Below are 25,436 nucleotides of genomic sequence, written 5' to 3' on the forward strand. Positions count from 1 at the left end.
CTTCCCTCTCCACAACATCTCGGCTCGGCTTTGCATAGGCCGAGTAGAGGTGGGGGCTCTCCTGGGTGGGGGAGGGGGGAGGGGGTGGGAAAGGTCATGACTCTGGACAGGGTTGGGCCAATCACAGGGATGAGCCACAGCAATTTGTGGCTGGGCCAGCTAGTTTATAAATAAAACAAATCAGATTGAGTAAACATGAAGCCCTTCTCAGACATGCTGCTCTCTGCCATTTTTGTCTCCAACTGAACACATGGCACTATACTAAAGGTGGGGGATTTGTGGCCTGCCAGGTGTTGCTGGACTCATCAGCCCCATCATCGCCAATGCTCAGGGATGATGGGAGCTGTAATCCAGCAGCACAGGTTCCCTACCTCTGCAGTGAACTATTTCAACTTGTGAACTGCCCTGAGATCTACAGGTATAGGGCAGTATGCAAATGTAATTAACAACAACAACAACAACAACAACAACAACAACAACATATTTAGCAGCCTTCTAATTCCCAACACTTGCACTAAGATGACAGAAAAGAAGGGGGAAGAGGGGAAGGAGGAGAGAAATGGGGGTTAGAGATAATAACACAGCTCAAATCAATTTTCCTTTAGTTGTGCTTAGTTATATCCACAAAGGAGCTGGATTGCCAATCCTCCAACGTGGAGGTTCAGAGACAAGGTGTGAAACACAACCAACCCATCCTTCAAAGCCAAGCCATTAGCCCCAGGGGATGCTGTCTGCAGGATCACTCAACAAAGTGGCAGAGGAAAGAGAAGCATTAAGATCAAAGCTCAGCTTCATTTGAGACCAGTGGTCAGGAAACGCATATTCACAAGAGACTTATCCCAGCAGAAAAACAATTGCCCTGTTACTCCCTTTATCTCCCTGCTTGCAGGATGTTGCTCCTACATGTGAACAATCTGCAGCTGCCATTAAGCAGGAATGGATAGGGACAACTGGCAATAATTTGTACAATAGTGGTAGGCCCTATTCAACCACCGCAACTAAGGAAACGGCTGGAGATGCTTATTTATATACCGCTCAGTTTATGTTGAGGTTAATCTATACAACCATGCACGTGGATTGCTTAGGATTTGCACACACAAAATCCCACCAAATGAGTATGATCCCAGGGACAGAAGAGTTTGCTTGTGTGCAGGAGAAAAGTATCATGTGAGTTGAACCTATGATTCCATTTACAGTATTTGAGGGCAACCAGAGTGGAAACTGAACTTTTAATCTTCCCCTTTCATTTCTTATCACCACCAACCTTAAGCTAGTCTCTTCGTGTTTCATCACTGCTCAGAGAAGTCCACAGACAGGACGAAAGGGAGAATCGTGCTAAGAGGAAGGCACATTTGGCAAACCCTCACCATAATCCACTCCCACCCAGAAACCTATGTCCCCACTGTGGAAAGACGTGTGGATCCAGACCTGGCCTCCACAATCACTTATGGACTCACTGTTAAGACTGTGTTTATGGAAGACTATCTTACTCGGCTACGAGTGATCGCCAAAGAAGAAGATTTTGCTCTAGCTGAGGAGAAAGGAACCTGTGATCTTCCAGACGCTGCTGGACTACAATTCCCATCACTCATGACCATTGGCTATGTTTGCAGCAACTGATGGAAGCTGGGGTCCAGCAAAATCCAGAAGGCCACAGATTCCCCACACATTCCCTACCTAACTGGAGGCATTTACCAGCAATTCTCTCAGTGCCAGAGTACTTACCTCCATATTATGAGAGATCATCAGATTCCGGGAATCTTCCTGCTCTCCATGCAATAATGCAAGTTCCATAACTCTTTCCTCCTCAGGAAGCCATTGGTTCCTTCATTGCCTGGGACACAGCCAAACTCTGGCCTTGTTTATGTTGCTCCCTAGTCTCGATCAAGGAGTTCCTTCTTTGTTTCTGCTTTCCTGCATCCTTATTCCACCAGCTCCTGGCTGGCACTGGTCTCTTCTTCTGGACAGGCCAGTCTAGGAATATGCCCCAGAAATCAACTGTCTCCTATCCCACCAATCCTACCAGGGCTTGTAACTTGGGCAACCTATGTGACCGGCTGCCTACAGCAGTGTTTACACCAAGGCAAGTGTTGGTGAGTGGACTGTGTATGAGCAGGATACAAACGTGGAATCTGTTTTGTGCAATACCAGAAGCAGGGCTGACCCTAACATTTGGAAGAGGGAAGTTGTTGCCTCAAAAAGCAGGTGCTGGGACACAAGGAATGGTGGAGATGATAGGCAGCAGTGGGTGTGCCACTTAGCCCACTCCGTGCCCCCTAAGATAGAGAGCCCTTTTCTCAGACGCAATGGGTGATGCTGTCCAATCTACACTGCTGAAGTAAAATTCAACTGCAAGTCCAGTTAGCTTCTGTATGTACCTATCTTGTCCTATACTTGAGGTGGCAAAATATCTTGGGCTGGCCCTGACCATAAATCCACATTTAGACAACTGTGGCTGCACCACACCATCTCTGCGCAAAGCTACTTGTATTGCCATGAGAGGCTGGGGAAGCTTAAAGCGGCAGCTGCTGCTTTGTATCCTGGGGTACCTGCACACCAGCCCATAGCCTAATATAAGAGATTCTGTCTCAATGAGAATAAAACAAATGAGATGAGCCTGCCAGCTGCAAGAAGGCCAATGTTCTCTGGCCAAACCACAGGCATGCTGAGCAGCCTACACAAGCCACACAGACGCAGTTGTGCACAGTGGCCTTCTGTGAGGACATTGTCTCCCATGGGAGCAAGAGGTCAGCTAAGCTTTTATCTGACTGCACAGCACCCATCCCACCCAGCAGTTTAAGATCCTGGAGCTTTCTTCCTGGCTGTAAACACTGCCCTTGCCCACTGCAAAATGCAACAGAGTATTTCATATATGCAAGGATTGATCACGTTATTTGCTTAATCAAAGATCTCTCAACCCTGCTCCAGTGAAATACAGTGAGAAAAATGGCTGAATCACCATTCAGAATACAGGTAGGTAGCCGTGTTGGTCTGGATCGAAGTAAAATAAAAAAATTCCTTCAGTAGCACCTTAAAGACCAACTAAGTTTTTATTTTGGTATGAGCTTTCGTGTGCATGCACACTTCTTCAGATACACATCTGAAGAAGTGTGCATCTGAAGAAGTGTGCATGCACACGAAAGCTCATACCAAAATAAAAACTTAGTTGGTCTTTAAGGTGCTACTGAAGGAATTTTTTTATTTTACCATTCAGAATGATAGCTCCAGGATTAGCTTCTTCGTCAGAGATGGGGAACCGACAGCCTTCCAGATGTTACTAGAGTACAAGTTCCATGATCCCTGAACATTAGCAGTGCTGGAGGGGGCAGTGGGAGTTAGAGTTCAACAAGAGCTGGACACCTACAGATTCTTCACCCCACTCCTGTTCTACACAAAGCAGAATGCATTTCCTCTATTTATTATTCTTATAACCCACTCTTCCTTTAGAAAACTCTGAGCAGTTTATACAAGGCTCTCAGTGCACTCACTGATCCATACCCACTTAACTTCAACAATTAATGGTTTATGTCAGGAGTGGCTAATTCACAATTCAGGAACCTAATCTGACACACACACACACCCCAAAAAAGCACATTTTTTCTGATCCTCTCAAGACCTCACCGAGTTTGGCAGTGGCAGCAATAAGGTGGAAAAAATAGAGGAGATACAGCACTGGGGTGGGTGAAACCCAGCATCCTGACACGGATGCAAATCACTCCTCATTAAGTCATTAAGACTGATCATTTGATCAGTGGAGATGGAGTAATAATATTGCCCCTGCTCATCGGTCCCAAGCTACAGTGGTGCCTCGCTTAATGAATGCCCTGCTTAACGAAATTTCTGCTTAACGAAAGGATTTTTCGAGCGGAGGTTGCCTCACTGGACGAATGCATTTTACGAAAAATTCGTCTAGCGAATCACGGTTTCCCATAGGAATGCATTGAAATTCAATTAATGTGTTCCTATGGGCAAAAAAAAAATCAAAAACATTCAATGCATTCCTATGGGATTCGCTAGACGAATTTTTCGCTATAAGAAAAGACCCGTGGAACAAATTAATTTCGTCTAGCGAGGCACCACTGTATATGCAAGTGAAAGTGGCCCCACCCATCATTGGCATGCGGCCCCCAGAGGATTGGCCAAGGGTAAGGACAGCCCTTGGTCCACAAATGTTGGCTACCCTTACTTTACCTGAAGTTGTTAATGATCGCCCATCCCAGGCACTGAGACTTGGTTCATATCTTCTTCACTTTAGCAACTGTATATAGCAATGAATGTGCCCACAACATTAACCAATCAGGGCATGTAGCATGGATCTTGTAATGCTTTACATTGACCTTGCATAAGTACAGCATCAGAAGAACCCTCAGCACTTTAAAAGCCAACACTGACTTCCTACCATTGCTAATATCTGAGTCATCCCAACTTGCCTTTTCAAGGAACAAAGGTCCCAGTTTCTTTTAGTGACCATCAAATCCAACCAAAAAGAAAAAAAAGAAAAAGTCCTCAGCTAAGCTGGTATCAATCCAAGACAACCTCTCAGTGGAACATTTGTTGCCCCATGTGGGTAGGGAAAGAGTGAAATCAAATGCTGAAGATGACTGGTTATGGATGAATCAAGGAAGAGAAATGCTGGCTCTGAAGCACGTAATTCACCTCTGCCAGCCCAGGCAAGGGAATGAGCTGAACAGCACTTCCTGTGATGCATCTTCAAGTTGCAAGTATCAAGAATTGCTAAATACTGTAAACAAGAGGCTTGCATCACACAGCCATAGTGAAATGACAGTATCTATCACTCATGCCTGATGAAAGTGCACCAATGTGGCCAGGGATGCACCGATTACTACATGAGTGCCGACTTGAGACAACTCTTCCATCCCATCAATCAGTGGGATGTGGGCTGAGGCAGTCACAGGAACAGAGTTATCTGGGTAAAGGCCAAGTTCTTTTGCAGCAGGTTCCTCTCAGAAATGCAAGGAGGTAATGTTATAGAACTGCTTTGTCTAATTTCAACCAAGGTTCATCATTTGGAAAATGCAGGGTGGTATTCAACTAAGATTTACTCAGTTAAGACCTACTAAATACAAATGAATGGACCTAACTTAGCCACCTTCATTAATTTCAGTGGGTCCATGCTGAATAAAATTTAGTTGAATACCACCCCCGACTTCAAAACCTCACAAATGTGTCAGTTCCCCACTTGAAGCCTTATTAAACAGATCCATACATAACACACACACACAATGTATCCGTGTCCAAAGTGGAGAAGACTGTCCACCCAAAATAAATATTCAATAGCCTTGGAAACCAAAACCTGTGAAACAAAGACTCAGATGGATTCACACTATTTATATAGGAACCTAACATTTTTCCAGAACAAGGAATTAGGTGAATTAGCCAAGATTAGAGAGAAGAGGAAGCAGTCAAACGTATTCTGCAGCACTACATACCAAAGTCCAGCCACACTGCTATTGTCTTAAAACTTTCTCACACAATCCTTCTTGAAAAAAGTCCAATCTTTTGGGGAAGCAAGTTTATTGTGCAAGACCTCCCAATCAACTATAATTGCAAGACCTAAATTTGCCAGTATGCAATTCAAACCCACCCAAAACAGTAACAGTCTGGAAGCTCCTATAGATAGGTACAGTACAATACTTTTGGCCAAAAGAAACATACAGTAGGGTTAAACTAGATGAAATGTTGGAGATCTGATCACAAATCTCCCATGTCATTACATATATTTTAAAGATAGTCAGGGTGGGGGTAGGGATATGGACCATGCAGGGGGAGGTTAACCTTTTCCCCCACATTACATTTTCTAAATGTAAACCAAGCCCCAACCAACTATCTGTCCTGTTACGGAGAACATACTGGCATTCATTAACTGTCACTAACAGGAAAAATGACAGCGGTGGGGCAGGGGAAGTATAGACTGTATAATAACTGCAGATTCTCAGTGAAAGAGCGCAACATTTTCTTTCTCCATCAGCCATCTATCTCCAGTAATCTGGGGTGGGATGCACTGCATACAGTAACATATTTTCTTCCTCCCCTCCCAATTCTTTCAGGAATATTTCTCCTACTGGGCTATGTTGAGTTGTTTCCTCTTCTAGGACAACACAAAGGATGGTGGGCAATGCAAAACATCATTGTTAACTTATAAACATCTCTAGAAGCTGCCCTTCCTGAAGGACCCCCACCTGAAAGACCCATGAGTCCTAATTTTGCAAGGGCTTCCTTCCAATACAGTGGTACCTCGGGTTACAAACGCTTCAGGTTACAAACGCTTCAGGTTACAAACTCCGCTAACCCAGAAATAGTACCTCAGGTTAAGAACTTTGCTTTAGGATGAGAACAGAATTCATGCTCCGGCGGCGCAGCAGCAGCAGGAGGCCCCATTAGCTAAAGCGGTGCTTCAGGTTAAGAACAGACCTCCGGAACGAATTAAGTTCTTAACCAGAGGTACCACTGTACTGGGGATCAGATGACCCCAGTCACCAAGACCAAAGTTAGAAGAACTTTAGAGCCAACAAAGATATTGCATGTGGATATACATTACACCCCAATATTATTTTTAATAAAATAAAAAAACAGCTTGGTGAAGAATGATCAGGAAAGGAAAACCAGCTTGGCGGAGGAGGGGCAGCTACACAAGGATGCTTAATCCTTTCCCTGCCAGCTCATTTTCCCACCACTAGCACTTTTATCCACACACAGCTCTAAACACATGTTAGACCCACACCTTCTTCAAGAGACTAATAATTTTCCTGATGCAACTTGTTTAAGGGAATTCAAAACGTCACTTAGGAATAGCACCTGGTTAAAATGCAGTACAGTACTCTCTCTTTTCCTCATTCATACAAAATACATAAGAGTTGAAATGGAGACTTAATAAATACGCAAATGGCGAAAAGAATCTTGACACTGTACCAGGGTAATTCACTCACAGGAGCAGTGGGGGAAAGGCATTGCACTATAAAAGGGAAGCTGTACTTAAACTTTAATAACGCTTTCACCTCTTGGTCCGTGGGGAACAAGCTAAGCATGTTAAGGGTTCATTAATCTATACTAACTAATAGTCTCAAAGAAAACAGGAGCCATTTCAATAGCACTCCAAGCCTTCATCATAAGCCAAACCAACGAAAGGCGCCAGGAGAGCTCAATGACGCCTCGTCCTCATGGTTGATCCACCGGAGGGAATAAAAGTTTAACTTTATCTAAAAATATCGTTCACTGTTTGTAAATAGACAGCCCAGAAGAAACACCCTGTTTCACTCATCCCCAGCAAAGGTGTGGGCACAGGAAGAGTGACTCATCTGGGGCACTAAGTAGGGACAGAACTGGTTTCGGCTCTAATCCCAACGTTCCTCCCCCAGAATTCATTACCCATCAATTCCCCCTCCCCGTTCCGTCACACGCCTGACACGCTCTGCCCTTAGACCCACAGCCAGAGACCGCAGTAGATTCAACAACCACAGAACCTCCCCCGTCACATCATGACAGCAGAAAATGCCACAGAACTTCCCATGCAGGAAAGAGAAAGCAAATCTACGGCTTGACTTTTTCCTGCTGAACTTGCCCTGTGGAAATCAGTGAAGCGTGAGCACTTAACTGTGCTCTTCAGTTTTCACTGATTTCAAAAGGCAGATTTTAACGTTCTCTGGGCAGCATCCAACGTTTTTACCGCAGGGCCCCAGTTCTCTCCCTCTGGGCTCTTGCTTCCTCCACTTTGTCCATCAGCTCACTGCTCTTTGGAAAGTATTCCAAAATTCCACAATGCAGTGTCTGTTGAATCCTTGTTAACTAAATGCAGGCTCCTCACAGGTGTCAGTAACTTTTAGCAGGGTTTGATGCAGCTCCCTGGCAAGGTTCTTAATGCAGGCCTGCAGCAAGGTTTCTCCTTGGTCAAGGAAAAGGAGGGAGGCTGACTTGGGACCCTGGATTGTTCTTAAGGAGGCAGTGGATGGTTAAATCACTGTGCCTCTATACAGTAAATACAGGACACTATGCAGTATGTGACTGGATTTAGCTGTAACAGTTTGCTGTATACTTATTTACACTTACACAGAAAAATGGCAAATGGAGGAGAGAAGAGAATGACTGAAAAGCAGGATTTAAAAGAGAGGGGGGGAAGTGGCTGGAACAAGAGAATATAAGAACCATCCAACTGTCTGGAAAGGTCACTCCCAGGTTCACAATGAAAAGCTATTTTTAAATACATAGGGAGCGTTGCCCAGAGACATCCAGTGAGAAATTTAAACTTTTCATGTAGTTGAGATTGGGTACAGGGGCATCCACCCCACCCCACCCCACAAAAACCCAAATGGGGGAAAGCAAGAAAGAGGGGGAAGGAGGAAAGATAGCCCAATGAGAACTGAGCATGCTCAGTGGGCGTGGAGTGCTGGGCAGGAGAAGGAGAGACCACCAGACCAAGGGGGTGGAAAGGAGTGCCTGCAACTCTCTCCATTTCCTGCAACACCCATTAAGAACTAAGATAAACCCTCCCTCCAACAGTCACTGTGGGTTTTCCTGCTTTGTGCTTCTCCCTGCCTTTGTTCCTCTACTGACACAGGTATCTGGTTATAAATCCGGTGTGGATTTTCACATCTCCCTGAAGGTTTTAGTCATTATTAAAGCACCTGTATTTAAATGTTTATTTGATGCCTTAATAAAAACCTATTTTATTTTTTGATGGAAGCATGTTCTGGGTAACAGTGAAGAGTGACCTTGTACCACAAATTACAAGTCACAGGAAGTAACAGGTCCATTTTATTCTGCACTAGTCAGACTCCATCTGGAACTGTGTCTAGTCTTGGGTGCTGCACTTTAAGAATGGTATAAACAAATGGGAACAGGACCAGAGGGCAGCAACAAAGATGGCCAGTGGTATGGAAAAGAAATCCTATGAAGGGACTGGGTACCTTTAGCCTGGAAGAGAGAAGACATGAGAGGAGGGAGACTCATAATAGTACTCTTCAAACACTTGAAGAACTGACAGACAAAAGAGGGCAACGACTTGTACTCTGCTGCCCAGAGAACAGGATTTGTTCCAATCACCTTAAGTTACAAGTAAATTTTGATTTGACATCAGAAGAAACTTATTGAAGGTTACAGGATCTTGACAGTTACTTAGAGGGATGGTGAACTGTTCTTTACTGGAGGTCTTCAAGCCCAAGATGAACATCTGTTAAGGATGCTCCATCTCTGGATTTCCTGTGTTAAGCCTAGAGGGACTACAAGACCTCTTTCAACTCTGTGGTTCTGTTGGTGTTTTTGAATGATCTATTTATTGAGTATTCACCCTGATATGTTTACAAGGGGAATAGACAACCTTGGCTATGTAATGAGCATTCATTCTGACTTATTTCTGGGGAGGAAAAATGACATTGTCTTATCTCACACTTTCCAGTGGACTTTACTGTTACTTTCCTTATCACAAACACTCTGATCTTTTGGGGGAAGTAGGCTTGTTGTGCAAGAGTTCCAAGTCATCTTTAATCCAAATTTACTGGTATGTGGTTGAATTCCACCTAAACATAATGACAGTTTAGAAGCGTCATATAAGGACCAGCTAATTAGTAAACTGCACAGCTTCATGAGGAAATGGAAGGGAAGTGATTGATTGTCACAAGAGCCACCTAATCAGTGCTCTGCCATACATCTGGTTTCTCTAGAAAGAAATAGGAAGAACTTATTGCGCCTAGGTCTGATTCAATTTGAAAGTTTGCACATGTGTCCTAAAAGTGGAAAATATGAGTCCATAACTGGATCACCTCTCAGTGAAACTGCAAATACGGTTGATGGCCTTCTCCACTGTCACTGACAAAATGTTCTGTGACCACCACCACGAAAGGGGTAGGGTTTTTTTGCTGCACAGATATTTTGAGATCCAGGAAAGTGACACCTGTTGAGCTCCTTCTGGTTGGCAAGAAACTTGTCAGATTAAAGAAAACAAAAACAAAAACAAATTGACAACCATAGATGATAAAATGCTAAAAACAACTGGCCCCAATGTAACCACAGAATAATTTTCAGTGTCCCAAAAGCAAGAGCGCTTTATTATGCAATGTTTTCTGTTTCCTACTAGTAACCACCAGTCCCTGCCTCTTTGTACTGAGAAACTGCATTCTCTTTCTCTCTGGATTTCAGCAGATGCTTCTTGCAAGGTCACAGTACTTCCAAGATGAGGAATGCTGCTTTTTTCAAAGCTCTCTCCTACACAATTATATCTAAGGTTATCTGAGCCCTTTCCTCTGTGGCACCTGGCTACCCTAGTCTGTGTGGAAATTTCTGTGCTTATCCGGGGGCAGCTTCTGGTCCCTAGTCGAGGAAGTCTTGGTGAACATTCTTGCAAAAGAGTTCTTAATCTTAAGCAGAAAACTGAGAAACCAACAGCTTGGATTGCAGACATTAATAATGAGGGGTGGGTCCTACATGTCTGGCTTTCCTCTCACTCAGGAGGGAGCAGAACACACAGATACACAAGCATATACAGCTCTCCCATCTGCAAAGTAGGTCACTGGCTCAGAGGCAGGAACAGCAAGCCTGACCTTTGCCTAGCTAGGCTTGGGGCTGGAGGGGCACCTGCTTGCAGAGGAAAAGAAACCAGTGCATCCTCAGCCTTGGCTTGCACATGGAATTCCAGCACTTCCTTAGCTTGAGGACAAAGCTCTAGTTCTCTTTGTGGAAAGGCCGTGCGTCTCACAGGTAACCAAGGAGCCCCAACTGTGAGGCAGTTTCACAGGAGTGACAAGCAGTGAAAAGAATCGAGCCAAGCCATGGGTACTGGAGAAAGGCCAAAGCTCAATGGTAGAGTATCTGTTTTGCATGCAGAAGATCCCCTATTCGATCCCAAGCATTTCCACGTAAAGCAGAGAGAGACTCAGTGCTTGAAACCCTGGAGAATTATGGCCAGTCAGTGTAGACTTAGATGATCAAATGGTCTGACTAAGGCGGTTTCCTATGTTCCCATGAACCTAAGTTATTCAGGCACTACCCAAAGAAAATAAAAACGTGCTTAGTTCCCACTTTGATCCCATAGCAGTCAGGAAGTAGCACAATAAGGACTAAACTTTTATTGGTTTTATTGTGATTATTTGTATGGTTTTAAATAGATTTTATATACGTATATAGTTTTACTTCTAACAATGTTAAATTGTTTTTTCTATGTTTTTAGCAGTTTTCATTTTTATATGTAAGCCTCCTTGAGTCCCATCAGGGAGAAAGGTGGGATATAAATATAACAACAACAACCAGAATAATAATAATCTATGGTAAATGATAACAACTATTATTACTACTACTTTCACCTGCCTTTCACCAAAAATATACATACAGGGCAGGTCACAGTAATGCAAAATACAATTTTTAAAAAACAAAACAGTTTTAAACAGATATGTGATGCCAGTCAAATTATTTCCCTTTCGAGTGGAGGGTTTTCCTGCAGAAACAGCCAGGACCTAATGGAGGACCTAATTCTGAGCAGGACTTGGGAGCAGGCTCTTCACCCTCTGTCACACCCTGGAGTCACAGATCACATCTGGAGCCCCACAAGTGCAATTTGCACAGAGGAAAAAAATCCCATTAGAGACAAAGCTAAAACCCTGCCCCACCCACAGCCCACTGCAGGATCCCCAGCAGAATGCCACACTAGACATTTCTACAAGAAAAATCCTGCACTCAGTGTAAAACCAAGTGATTAATGTCATGTGTAGTTTGGCCCCAAGACAGAAATGTCAATTCTAGGATACAGGAAAAAAGCTAATTGAGGAACCAGTTTAAAACTGTGTTCCAGAGAAGGAAAATTCTACTAAATTTCTCTTATCCTGCTCCCCAGAAGTGTAAAGTTTGACTATTTAAAATGAATTAGAAAACAAAATGCAAACAGAAAATATGTTATTTCTAACAGCAGCAAAGGATCTAACAGAGGTATCATTTCCCAGTTCACTCTGCTATGAGCCTCTTGGAAGAGGGAAAATCCTACCACACAGAGAGAAAGCTGGCTCTCTGCTGCTCCAAGCTGTGATATGAACAGGAATATAAAGCAATCCGGCTAGCTAGCTAGCTAACACCCTTTCCCTCCTGTCAGTAGGCCAGGGCAGATTCAGGCTAATACTTTGGCAAAGAGCCTAGAGATTTACAGTTGACACAAAACAGCAGAAAGGAAGCACTTCATTGAGACAACACAACCCCTTGGAATCTATATCGATACAAACGTGTAGGGCTGGGCTCTCCCAGGGGAACACACAACACAATAGGGTCTTATGGTACTGTGAAAGCATGTTACAAAAGTCATCCTGCACAGCTTCTGAGCATCATCCTTGCCCTCACATTCTAGGGTTAATGTCTCCTCCCAAGACAAGCTGCAACGAACTTTTCAGAAAAGATCAAACTGATTTAAATCACATTTCCCATTCTGTAATCCATGTACTCTCCCTCCGTACAAATATGCACGCTGTTTGGTTGCTACTATATCATTTAAAACATCTCACTGTGCAAATAAACACACACTTTATACTAAGAGCAAAATACAAAACCTTTCATCCCACAGCCATCACTACGAAACTATTCCTGCTAGGAGAGAAAGGAGCTACAGTTAGATGAGTAGATTTTTGTTTAGCTCTCTGTGCACACATGCAAGGACACAAGGCAAGATCATGCACTTGAAGACTACCTGTCTGCAATGTTCTGCACACTTATATCCGAGTAAGACCCACTTATTTCTGAAGCGTAGTTACGGGATCAAGAGATAAAAGTGCACAGCACTTTCACAAGAAAGCGTTGGTAGTTAATGGGCAGAACACTGTCCATGCAACAGAACTTCATCTGGAGGGCCTCAGGTTCCCTGGCTCTGGTTTATGGAGTCTAAGGAGATCTTTCTGCTTTTCCCTCTAAGGAAATCACGCTAATGGCAAATGTGAACTCATACTGGAGTGACTGTTTCTCACAGTTCAGCACAAGACGACAGCTGCTCTGCACCAGCAAGGAAGGTCACAGAGCAAAAGCGATTTTGTCAGACTTTGGTCATCAATCCCCCTAAACAGATGTGGTGGAGTGCTTAACTCTACAGGCAAGAAGATGGACATGTGGTGAAAGATGGGAGAAGGGAAATAGTATCCTAAAACTGGTATTCAAGAGGTGGGGTGAGGCGGTTGCCTAGGACGGTGGATCTGCCCGCACACCCACACAAATGCATGCCTGACTGCCGCACACCTCTTTTTAGTCCCTTGCCCACCACAGAGTGTGTGTGTGTGTGATTCGGCATGCAGCATTTTCAGTTTTGTCTAGGGCTGCCAAATGTCCTGGGCCAGCCCTGTGGCCAGATCCAACAACCTTATCATCCTAACCTTGCAAATGTGGTAAAGATAGAAGAATGTGTATAAAAGCCCAGGACACTTTGCTGCTGAAGATGAAGGACAAGATAATGCACATACAAACCACAGTTCCATGTACAGCAGCTACCTGGGCTGACAATTAAATCTTGCCTCAATACTGGTGATGGGACAGCATCATTAATCATACTTGAAAGCAGCAGGTTAGCTTAGGGAGTGGTGTACGACAGTTCATACACAACATGCGCAGCTCTGTCCTCCAACACTTCACTATGGCTTGGTCACTGCTCCATCTGACGCCTGATGCTTCTCACGCAAACAGATTTTACAATGCAGCAGCAGTGCCAGCATACCCAGCAGGAGCAAAGCAATGCATCTACACACAGGAAACCTCCTGGAGAGCATGGCCTGGCCTGGCTGCCTCTCTTCCTACAAGCTCAATCACAGGCCTTCCCAATGGCACTTTCTGTGATGTATTGGGAGAAGCTGATGAGGCCAGACAGAAAGAGAGCCCAGGACAGCAACCAGCAAGCATTGCTGCTTCAAGTACCCTAAATGTGGAGGATGGAAATGGCCAAGAGACGCAGCCGAGAGGATTCTGAGAAGAAATGGCCAGGGAAGGCTGCCGCCATCATGCTACCTCCAGCATCTGCAACCTGAGGCAATTGCCTCGATCTGCCTATTGTTGGGGCCAGCCCTGAAGGCGTGCAAACTTCTAAAGAGGACTTGACAGTGGGTGAGAATGAAACCCTTATTTTGAATGAAGGATGCAGGGTTGCTGCATTCTCCCAAAACAATGCTTCAGGTGTAAAAGAACAAGAGGCTTCTTCAGCTCATCTTCCAACAATCCAAACACTCAACACTAACACAAAAATTGGAGATAGCCACTGCTTGCAGGTCTCCTTTCACATGCACACATAAAAGGTCACTGATTCTGAATGCTGATTTCTCATATCACACTGGAATATCAAACCTTTTAAAAAATAGATATCAGAGTCAAATGCGATCATAACACCATCATGAGTCACTTAAAGCCATCACAGCATCTAATTCCCAGTAAAACACATCTGTATGTTTAAGCAGGGGTTAATCTTGCCAATCCATGATGTGGCAGATCAAAGCAATCTGTGTCTGGACTGCCAAATCCTTACGGAATTCGAAATTTAACAGTTTTGTGAGACTGATACCTCCAGCTAATGATGGAAGAAGAACCTCCACGATCCATAGAAATGGCGTGTTCTTTAAACCAGTCATCCCAGCACAGTTGCTGCAAACCTCAACTACAGCCACTCAACTGGAAAATTGCTCATGAATGGAAGGTGAGATCAAGTGGCTGTGCAAATACATTTTTCAGGATAAGCAGCCTTGCCATTTTAAGTGTTCTCCGCAGATGAACAAACCAGTTTTCCAATGAAAGAGATAAAGCAACAATGCAGGCATCACCCACAACAGAAACACAATATTGCTAAAGCTACAAACAAATGGTGGTTATGAAGGATGTTTCACAGGCTATTTCAAAAGGGCACACAAAAGCCAGCCAGACTTGACCCAGGAAAATTAGCTTTGAATCTTCACTGTACTATGAACTCATAGACTCTACTATGAACTCATAGACTCTCTCTTCAGTCTCAGTTTCCAAATGCAAAAGTACCAATAATTCTGCTCTACCTCTCAGCAAGGAGATAATTGTTAAAAATGATAAACTACTTTGTCCAATTATATTTTGATCCATTGTACATTTACAGACTTCTTTCCCAGTAATCAAATGGGACTTTATTCATTAAATTCAAATGATTTAATACCACCCTTCCATCATACCTAACTTCTAGGCAGTATTTGCAGCATAAAAATACAATTAAACAGCAGATAAAATTTAAAAGAGACTACAGCTTGCACAATTAAGTCAATAAAATATAATAAAACATCTGATATTTATTTTTAATTAGGGAGTGCTTTGCATTTAAACACTAGCCTGGTAGCCAGAGGTGAGGTTAGAAGGAACTGGATGCAGGAATATGCATGGAATTGCTTGCAGATGGGTGTGCAGGCTGGTGGAGGAGGCACAAAGTGCTTTGTCTCTCCCTCCTGTGTACCTAGCACAAAAATGTAGTGGGTTACTGCATGAGGGACAGCACTATCTCCATCCCCTTTGCTAGTCTGCAGCACGGTGGTAATTTTATTTTAAAAAAAGGTTTTGCGGGCTCGCAACTTTTGTGGGCTTATTTACAAGTCTGGCTGCCAAAACGATAGCCGTGTTAGTGCCAAGTGATCCTCTTTGAAGAGGGTATTCCACAACTAGGTTGTCACTGCCAAGAAAGCCCTCTCCCTTATACATGGTATTTGCACCTCTGATGGAAGAGGAACATGGAAAAAGTAAACAACAGATCTTAAAGAATGGGAAGTTGATACGGGAATAAATGCTGACTTATTCCCAAGGACATGCGTACAGGTCTGCAATTTAGATAGCAAATAACCTTACCTGTTTCTGACATCGGTAATCTTCAAGAAGATCTATGGTACTACAACATCACCTCAAACCTTGAAATGGGTCAAAAATGGAAGGAGAGAGAGAGAGAGAGGGATCTGACTTTCCAAGCCAATCCAGTGCCAACAAAACAGGGAGTTCCCTCCATCTCCCCCATATTTCTTTTAACTGGCAGGTGTACATATGAAAAGAAAGAAAAAATATTTCTGCATTTTTGAAAGGACAGAAAACTCTCACATCTTTTCCTGTAAAAATCTCCCAAAGCAAGGAAAAACCTCAGTACTTCCTCTGTTATTTGAAAGTTCCACACAGCAAAACAATATATCTTTTCTACCACCACGATATTGAGAGTTGCAGTTGCTTGCATTTGTCTGCCCTTCACATTCATAACTGCAACCTAGTGTCCAGGCTCACAGATACCCCCTCAGCAGGCTGAAGAATCTGACAACTCAATAAAAGTCCTGTCCTTTTTGACCCCTCAACCAGGCTGTTGCGGCATTATTCAAAACTCCTGATCCAACATTTTCCCTTTGTTTCTCTATTAGGAAAAGAACCATTGTCATTCTCTCCTAAATATAATAAAAGGTCACAGGACACCATTACTCCATTTCCTGGTTTTGCTGTGAAACGGCTTCAAAACAGTGCTGGGTGGGGGTGGGGGTGGGATCCACTGTTTAGACACTTTGACTCTCCTCCAACCCAAACCTTTTGAGTTTGCACAGATGTTAGAGCAAAGAGTGTTGGCTTCACCTTCACTCAGAAAGCTGTCACCTGCCTCCATTTAATCCAGAGTGACAAATATTCCTCAGAGGACACTAGCACTTGTATTTCAGAAAGGATTCTGGAGAATCTGAAAATCCCCACTTTAAAAATTTGTTCAGTAGACCACATGGCAATCTTGAACCACAAGAATATTAGCATATATGGCATCCTAAAATGCTGTAGAACTGGGGTTCAATATCAGGGTAGACTTGGGATACATTTTCCATTTTGGCAACCCTAGTAAGAAGAATTAGCAAAAAATTCCTTTGACAACAACACTGTGGTGGTCAGTGAATTCTTATTAATTTGGGGCTAGATGCACAAGCAAAATTCCAAGATCCCAACTATATTGGAAGTACAGAAGGCATTCCTGGAGAAATCAGTCAACTCACCATCAACCTGCACTGACAGCAGAGCTCACTACTATCTTTGGGAGAGGTGTGCATGGGTGTAAGACGCATGTGAACTGTCAGAGCTCAAACACCACAAGCACATACAAATTCCCAAATTAGCAAGGCATATGTGTGCCCTGATTGTTTAAAAATACCGTAGTCAAAAGACTCATAGCAAAACATTTTCCTTTATAACACCCTATTTGGCTGCCTGAACTGGTAATACTTCAAAAATGAGCAATTACAATTAAGCTAATATGAAGAAGGATCAGTCCAGCATCCTGTTTCTTACAGTGCCCAAAAATATGCCCATGTGAAGCCCACACAACACGACGCAGTAGCCTTTTCTGGCCAATATTCTCCAGCAAGTGATATTCAAAGTCACAGGGTTTCCAGTCCTGGAGATATACAGCATTCATGTCAAGTGGCCATTGCTAGTCTTATCTTTCATTTATTTGTCGAATCCCCTCAGAAAGCACTCAGGCTGGTAGCCCTCACTACGTCAAATTCCATAGTTTATGCGCTGTGCAAATTAGAACTTCCTTTTGGTACTATCATTAACAAGTACTGTTATTATGTATAAAACACCAGTTACGCACCCTATTACACAGATTATTTAAGAGCAAGGCAAACCAGCTTATAAAGGCATCCCAAGTATCTGCCAAGCAGCCACCAGCATTTTATCTGGGCATGTTTACGAACCCTGCAAATCGCTACCACTCTCTCTCCTTCTCGGAAGGCACTCTGCACACGCTCGGGCGCCCTCCATTTATTTCTTCCCATGGCTCCTTAACACTCACGAGAGATTCCGGTTGAGAGGAAGGGTTCAGCTTAAGCCCTACCAAACAAAACAAACCCACAGAGATAACAAAAAGCCTCTGTTTCCAGAGTGTCTAGTCCTCACGGTCTTGCCCCACGGCGGGGGGGGGGGGAGATCCCTTGGGACCCGGAGGGGTGCCGGCCCCAATCTTTCCTCAGGCAGGTCAGGTCCTATCATCCTCCCGAGGCCTCGGCGTCCCGGAGGGGAGATAGGGAGGCAGCAGCGCCCAAAACGGGTCTCCAAGGGGGCAATAACCCGGAGGGCGCCCCCACCAACCAGCTCTGAGCCAAGGCAGGCGATTCCTCCAAGGGGCCCCGAGGCAGACAGCCGCCCACGTCACCCACTCACCAGCTCCCATGACGGCAGCGGAGGCACCCGCGCTCCCGACCGGCCAACTCCACTCCGTGCTCCTCGGCTCGCTCGCAACTTTGCAAGCAGCGACCAGACGCGCTCTCCGGAGCTGGCACATTTGGCCAAGCCCCCATTGGCTAGCGCCTGCGTCGCTCCGCCGTCAAGCCCCGCCCTCGCCTCGCCTAATATGGACTCCCGCTTACTCTACTTCTCTCTCCCCCCCCCTCCCACCCCGCGGTACACGTGGGCGCCGCTGGCCCTGCTGCGCTGCAGAGCTGGAGACTCGGGTCATTCTGGCGCGCTGCACCCCTTGTTGCCGCCAGCCTCGCGCCGCGCCCGCCCTCGTCTCCCCCGGGGCTGGTGAATAAGGATGAGTCTCAGGCAACAGAAAGGCGAGCAGCTCCGTCGCGGGTAGGAAACGTCTGAAGCTTTACAGGCTTCTCGGCATTGGGATGTCCGAGCCCGATCGTCACGCAGCCGCTCGCTTGGGTTTCCTTGACGGGAGCGCTTCACACAGTCCACATTCAACACGTGCACAGTGCAGTTTCTCTGCATCATGGAATGGGAGTGCTGGTGCTATAAAAGTCTTCAGAAAAACACTCGAAGGCTCAAGGTTATGATGAACATTTTTCATCCATGAGGTGGCAGATAAAGCATTTTTTAAACCCTCAGGCTATATTCCAGTCTTGTTTTAAAAAACTGGGCTTTTCAACCACTGTCATAATTCATGGGGGGGGGGGGAATATGAACCCTACAGATAATTATGATGAACGAATAAATCGATTTATTACGCTCACAGACCAGAAATGCGGACATAAACAGCAATAGAGAATATGCAAATATATATATATGGGTTAAATTTAAAAACTATTACGTTAGAGCACAATAAATAATATGGATATAAAACAATTACCGGTAAAATATGTAGGTTATGATGGCTCCCTAGAAAGGATGCACTTAAGCAATGTCTGTACTTCCAGGAAGAATTTTTTCGTTTGTTGCCAAAGCTGAAATTATCTGAGCAACGCTTCCACTGACACCACCTGGAATCTTGTTCCACACACCCACGAGTGAAACGCCCTGCAGACTCATCCTCAGGTGCTGTAGTGGCACTATGCCCACCGACAGGCACCAGCCAGTTAGGCTCACGTGACCCACCCTTGGATGTGTAGCTGTGAGATAGGTAGGCTCTGCTAGGCCTAGCAAATACCTTTCCATGCTCCCTCTTCTTCCCATGGGAGAACCCATCAGGCAGGATAGAGGGCCCAGGCAAGGCAGAGAGGCCCCTTTCACCCAGTGTCAAGTAAGCAAATGGGAAAACCAATTAGAAGCAAATGGCAGCAAGCCGTTGTAATAACATACGGTTATTGTTTAAAGTAGTGGTTCCCAATTAGGGGTCCGTGGAACACACCCAGGGGGTCTGTGGCACCATCCCCTGACAGGGACTCACTTATCTTGTTAACTGCGCCATGAAAGCTTTCCACAGATCATCCAGCCTCTGCTGACAACCAGCACCTGCTTGCTGGCAGGGGAAAAACTTGTGGAAGAGTTGCTGGGCCTGGATGGCAAGTGAACTGGGATTGGGCACAAACCTCCGACAGTTTCTTAAGGCTGTTGTGAGTGGAGGGGAGAGGGGGGAAAGAGTGCAAACTTGTCATTTTTAAAAATGTAAGGGCTTCCTTCCCCTTGCTCTCTTCTTTTTAACTGAAAATAACTTCTAATTGCTTTCAACGGCTATCAAGTTTTGAGGACCCTCTCACTGCTTGTAAGCAGGGTTTTCAGTGAATCTTGCCTCATGAGTTTGGGATTCATGTCTCATCTTGGAAGTCCAACACAGGAATTAGTTTAGCAAATTGCCACTATGATTAGCACAACAGCTCACCCTCTGATGTTTTAGTGCTAGGGCTGGGCGATACTTTCTTGTCAACACCATGATATACCAGCAGCTAAATACCAGTTTTCTTGGTTTTTGTTTTTGTTTTGTTTTTTTGTGGGAAGCTATGTGGCTACATTTGGGGGTGGAAGGAAACAGATGTACGGCAGAATCCTAATAAATTAAAAAGTTGGTTGTTCCTATTGGGTAATCAGCAAGAATAAAAACCTCACTCCAGATATGTACAGTAGTGTATTTAACTAATTAATATCTTTAAGCCAGGGATGAAACTTGGGCACAGGAGGACCAAATAAATAAATAACATTTATTATTATTATTATTATTACTACTACTACTACTACTACTACTATTACCAACATTACTAAATTCTAGCTGTTTTCAACTCAGTCTTCACCAATACTTTATCAAGCCCTGACCAAGCCTTCACCTATGTCTTGAAGGTGCAAGATCCCTCAGTTACCATATGCTTTTCCATCTCAGATTACAAGTAAGGAATAGCATGTTTGAATACTATTGAATCCCCAGAGTGGCTGAGGAAACCCACCAAGATGGGTGGGGTATAAATAATAAATTGTTGTTGTTGTTGTTTAGTCGTTTAGTCGTGTCCGACTCTTTGTGACCCCATGGACCATAGCACGCCAGGCACTCCTGTCTTGCACTGCCTCCCGCAGTTTGGTCAAACTCATGTTCGTAGCTTCAAGAACACTGTCCAACCATCTCGTCCTCTGTTGTCTCCTTCTCCTTGTGCCCTCAATCTTTCCCAGCATCAGGGTCTTTTCCACGGAATCTTCTCTTCTCATGAGGTGGGCAAAGTATTGGAGCCTCAGCTTCAGGATCTGTACTTCCAGTGAGCACTCAGGGCTGATTTCCTTCAGAATGGATAGGTTTGATCTTCTTGCAGTCCATGGGACTCTCAATAATCTCCTCCAGCACAACACTTGCAAGTTAGGGACACAATTGCTTTTCTTTTATTCAGTTGTAATGGAGCAATGGAGACAAGTGTTTCCTACTGTCTGGGAATAGGCAATTTGTGGTAATATCACAGATTTTATGGTCTGTTTTTTAGATTATACCTAAAAAAAATTGCTTATTAGGGGCTACCTCACATTTTCTTCAAAAAATTGCTTTGCACAGGTAACTTACCATAGAGTTACAGTGGTACCTCTACTTACGAATTTAATGCGTTCCGAACGCACATTCGTAAGTCAAAAAAAATTTGTAAGTCAAATCCCATAGGAATGCATTGGGAGAAAAAAATTCGCAACCCTATCTAAAAAATCGTAAGTAGAAAAAATCTTATCTAAACTGCATCCAAGATGGCGGGTGGAGCTCCGTTCGTAAGTAGAAACATTCGTAAGTAGAGTTATTCGTAAGTAGAGGTACCACTGTATCTAAATTTTCAAAAGTAGGGAGCCTGTGGCTTGGCTTTTGCAAAATAGGGGGTCCTCGGTAATTAGCTAATTGGGAACCACTGGTTTAGAGCGATGGTGTGAGATGTCACAGTGTAATGCAAAACACATGACTAGCTAGCAGGGTTCCCTGGAGCCATGGCCTAGTCTCAAACATTGTTTTGCAAAACCATGACTCACAAAGGCTGGCCTGTTGAGGCAGCTCCAGCACCAGGAAAGGTCTATTACCCTGACCTGACTAAATTTGAGGAAGAAAAGTGGGGTACACTTTAGAAACTATTTGGGGGTGTTGCTTGTTTGTGTGGCATGAGTTTTCTTAAGCAACAGCCTATGTTGTCAGACTCCTCTTTTATCAGACAAATTAGGTTTTCACCTACCGGGGGGGGGGGACACACCAAAATATACTATGAGATACTCTGTGGTTTTGGACTTCTTGCTTCTGCGGTCTCAGTGCAGATGTTCTGCCAGCGTTGTGATTTCTAGAGCAGTTTTGGTTTCTTTTCATTGAGCTGGGAGGTGGCCTGCTAATTTGTCACTATCCAAACAGTGAAGTGTGAATTGGATGTGTGACTGAGACTTGAAGTGGTGGTGGTGGTGGTGATTTGTTTGATTTCTCACCTGCCCTTCACCATAAGGACCCAGGGTGAGTCACCACCATTTAAAAATGCAACATTAAAATCAATTAAAACAAATTACAGTCGACTTGACTAGTGCCAGGACTGCAACCTCCTAGTTTTGGTGCCACTCTGGTTCCCAGGGTTCCAACTCCCAACAGAACGTAAAGCAGGCCTGGGCTGTTTGTACAAAAATGAAGGGGGAGTCAAGTCCTTAATGGGTCATATTGCATATCTGGGGAGGTGCATTTGGTGGGTCCCTCGTTGTGGATCTCTGCTGTCTTCAAGAACTTGTAGGGCTACCAGGGGACTATTTTGAAGCCTCTGCCTTTGATCTCCTTAGTAGTAGAATTCCTTGGCTTTGGTTTGGGAGGCCCAAACAGGATTTTGTTTAATTATACAGGGCAGCTTATTATGACCATGCTTCAAAAACAAAAGCTAAACGCTGATGTCCAGAAGGTAGGACACTTATCTTTTCAAGCACTACAAGTAAACAAAAAACTTCTGAGGTTTTCCTGTTTTGCCACTCATTAGCACTAATCACCCACAATATGTGGAATGGTCTTGAATTTTGGCCCCCTTTTTTTTAAAAAAAATTATTTTTATTAAAGATTTCCTGGTTTACAAAAGTATGTGCAGTGTCTCTTTTTTCAAGTTACATTTTCTACAGATCAGTTTGATTTGTTGAGACATTAGTGTTAATTTTGGCCCCTTTTGGGCCCTCAGTACCATCCAACCTTCTGAGCAAAAAAGTGAACTCAGTCTTCTGTGTGTTACTGCAGCAGCAGCAGTCAGCAGGTGGCAATGTGCAACTATGAAATATCAGCCAGTAAGGTAGCTGACAGCTGCAACAGCAACAAAATCTTTCATGGATTAGATCTCACTTCATCAGTGGCATGATGAATATGTGTGTTTGCAGACACACGCATGTATGCACACCCAGGTATAGAGAAAATTCAAAACTGTAAAGCAACATAGCCATGGAATGAAAGAGACAGAATCTGTGCTAACTCTATGTGTACTCCAAGGATTTCACTGCCATTTGGCCTCACATCCTGTTTGTGTTTTCAGAATTTTCCCCTCCCCATTTTATCCTCACAATAACGCTGTGAGGTAGGCTAGGCTGAAAGGCAGTGACTGGCTCAGGATCACTCAGGGAACTTTGTAGCTGAGCGGGGATTTGAACCCTGGTCTCCCAGATTCCAGGCAGACACTTGAATCATGCCACCACACTAGTCCTCACTTATTTCCCACGTCAATTCAGAAACCTAAGACGACTATAAATTATATAACTGATGTTTCAAGTTTCCCTCCCATTTTCCTTCAACTTTTATATTATGAGAGCAACTTTCTATTATGAGAGCTCTGAATATAGACAAAGGAATCTGGGGCAACAGGTACTTTGTGTGGTGATGACAGTTCAGAGAGACTAGAGCAGCTGTCAGAAATGATTTTACAATCTGATCACAGCTGAAACATACCATGGGCTTTTCTGCACATTCACAATTAGTTTTACCAGTGCAAAAAAGCACTTTGTTATACATTTCCAGTCAAGGTTACAGACTGCTTGGTACCTGGGAAAATGTAATACTTCGTATATTCCCTACTAATACTGAGCTCAGGTGGTTGAGTGCTAAGAGGACTGCAGCCAAAATGGAGGCCCTGCGAAACCGCATGCTCGGGTGTTCAGAAGTACAAAACAGAAATATGTTATTGTTATTATTATTATTTGCATTTATCTCTCACCTTTTCCTCTATGAAGCTCAAGGTAGTGTACATGGTTCTTCCCGTCCTCATTCAAGCCTCACAAAAACCTTGTGAGGTAGGTTAGGCTCAGAGGCAGTGACTGGCTCAAGGTCACCCAGCAAACTTCATGCCTGAGTTGGGATTCGAACTCTGCTCTCCCAGATCCTAGTCGGACACTCTAATCACTATGCCACGCTATTTTTGTATTGTTTTCATTTTCTCTTCTGTTTCAGTTGTTAAATGAATTTGTCCTATGCAACGCTGCTTAGTTTAAACTGTTGAATTAGGTTATAGATCATTCGTATTGTTTTACATGACGTACGGATTGCTTTTCTGTACTTATCAATATTATGATTATAATTGTTTCTAATGTTTTGAATTGTTATACTGTACATTCGACGTTGTGAGGCAATCTGAGCGCAATCTTATGGGGAAGTGGCATACAAATAAATAAACGGATGAGGATAATGAAAAGTGCAAAACATTTAAAAACAAAAAACAAGATAGCTTGGTGAGGACAGAGGGTGCTCAGAGGCTGGGGTGGCCCATCCCATTTCGGCACATGAAGGGAAACAGGAATTGTTCTTCCTCCCACTGTGTTCCACCCCAATGTCTCCTACCACCATCCCGGCTCCCACCGAACCTGGCGGGAGTCGAAACACTCCTCAGGCCTTGCCACTCAGCTTCTCCCCGATGGCATGCTGTAATGCCCCCCTCTTAGCAGCGGAAGCAGTGTGGCAGGCAGAACACTACCTCTTACACTTCCACTGCCTGAGGCAGATGCTTCACCCCTCCTTGTGAGTGGGCTGCCCCTGTCTAGAAGCCACATAATGTTGAGTGCCAGCCAGGAGGGGAAAGGGAAAATCTGGTGGGATAGAGTGAAACAGAAACTGACTCTGCTACAAGAGTAGAAAAAATGCAGTGTGCCTCTCCATGGCACAGCTGAGCTACAAATCACACACCAGATAACTAATCTGATGAGCAGGGAGGAAAAGATTTGCATCCTCATCAGGGTGCTGGGCCAGGCTAAAAACTTTAAACCTCTCTTCCCAGCTCAGTAACACAATAGGGATGCAAATCTCTACTCAGTCACCTATCTGCTGAGAACTGATAAACCCCATCCACCCAGCTGATCTGCGGGGATCAGCTGATCATCCTGAAATCATTTAATAAGCATTCTGCCCCAGGAAGGGAGACAGAGGTTGGTGGAACATGTAAGCGTATCTGCTGTACTATACTATACAAAGTATGGGGTGCTCTGTAGTCCAGATGGAGTATGAGACAGTCTGTGCTATTGCATGGGTCAACACCAGTGGATTTTCACCTCATCAGAGGCATCAAAGTTTAGGCCCTTATCAAGCCTTTGGGGGTCCCTCATACAGACCAGAGTGTGCCTGCTGCACTACAAAATCCAGTCATTTTCTTTGTGGACATGGCCTCCCTTTGCCCTTTAAATGGCTTGTGGCAGTGAGACAATGACTTGTTTAATATCCCTGCGTGGTAAATGTAAAGGTACCCCTGACCATTAGGTCCAGTCGTGGACAACTCTGGGGTTGCAGCGTTCATCTCGCTCTATAGGCCGAGGGAGCTGGCATTCATCCGCAGACAGCTTCCGGGTCATGTGCCCAGCAT

The 25,436-nt window shown here is 44.3% G+C and overlaps 1 protein-coding gene across 1 annotated transcript in view; it reads right to left on the reverse strand.

Moving 5' to 3' along the window:
- DENND2C (DENN domain containing 2C) overlaps nt 1–18,257 on the reverse strand; it is a 61,636-nt gene extending 43,379 nt beyond the window's left edge. The window contains exon 1 of the mRNA XM_060277162.2: nt 18,139–18,257. The gene's annotated coding sequence lies outside the window, so the exon portion shown is untranslated. The remainder of the gene's footprint in view (nt 1–18,138) is intronic.
- Nucleotides 18,258–25,436: the final 7,179 nt, after the last annotated feature.

Source organism: Zootoca vivipara, chromosome 7 (assembly GCF_965207765.1).
Source record: "Zootoca vivipara chromosome 7, rZooViv2.hap1.1, whole genome shotgun sequence".
Lineage (NCBI taxonomy): Eukaryota > Metazoa > Chordata > Lepidosauria > Squamata > Lacertidae > Zootoca > Zootoca vivipara.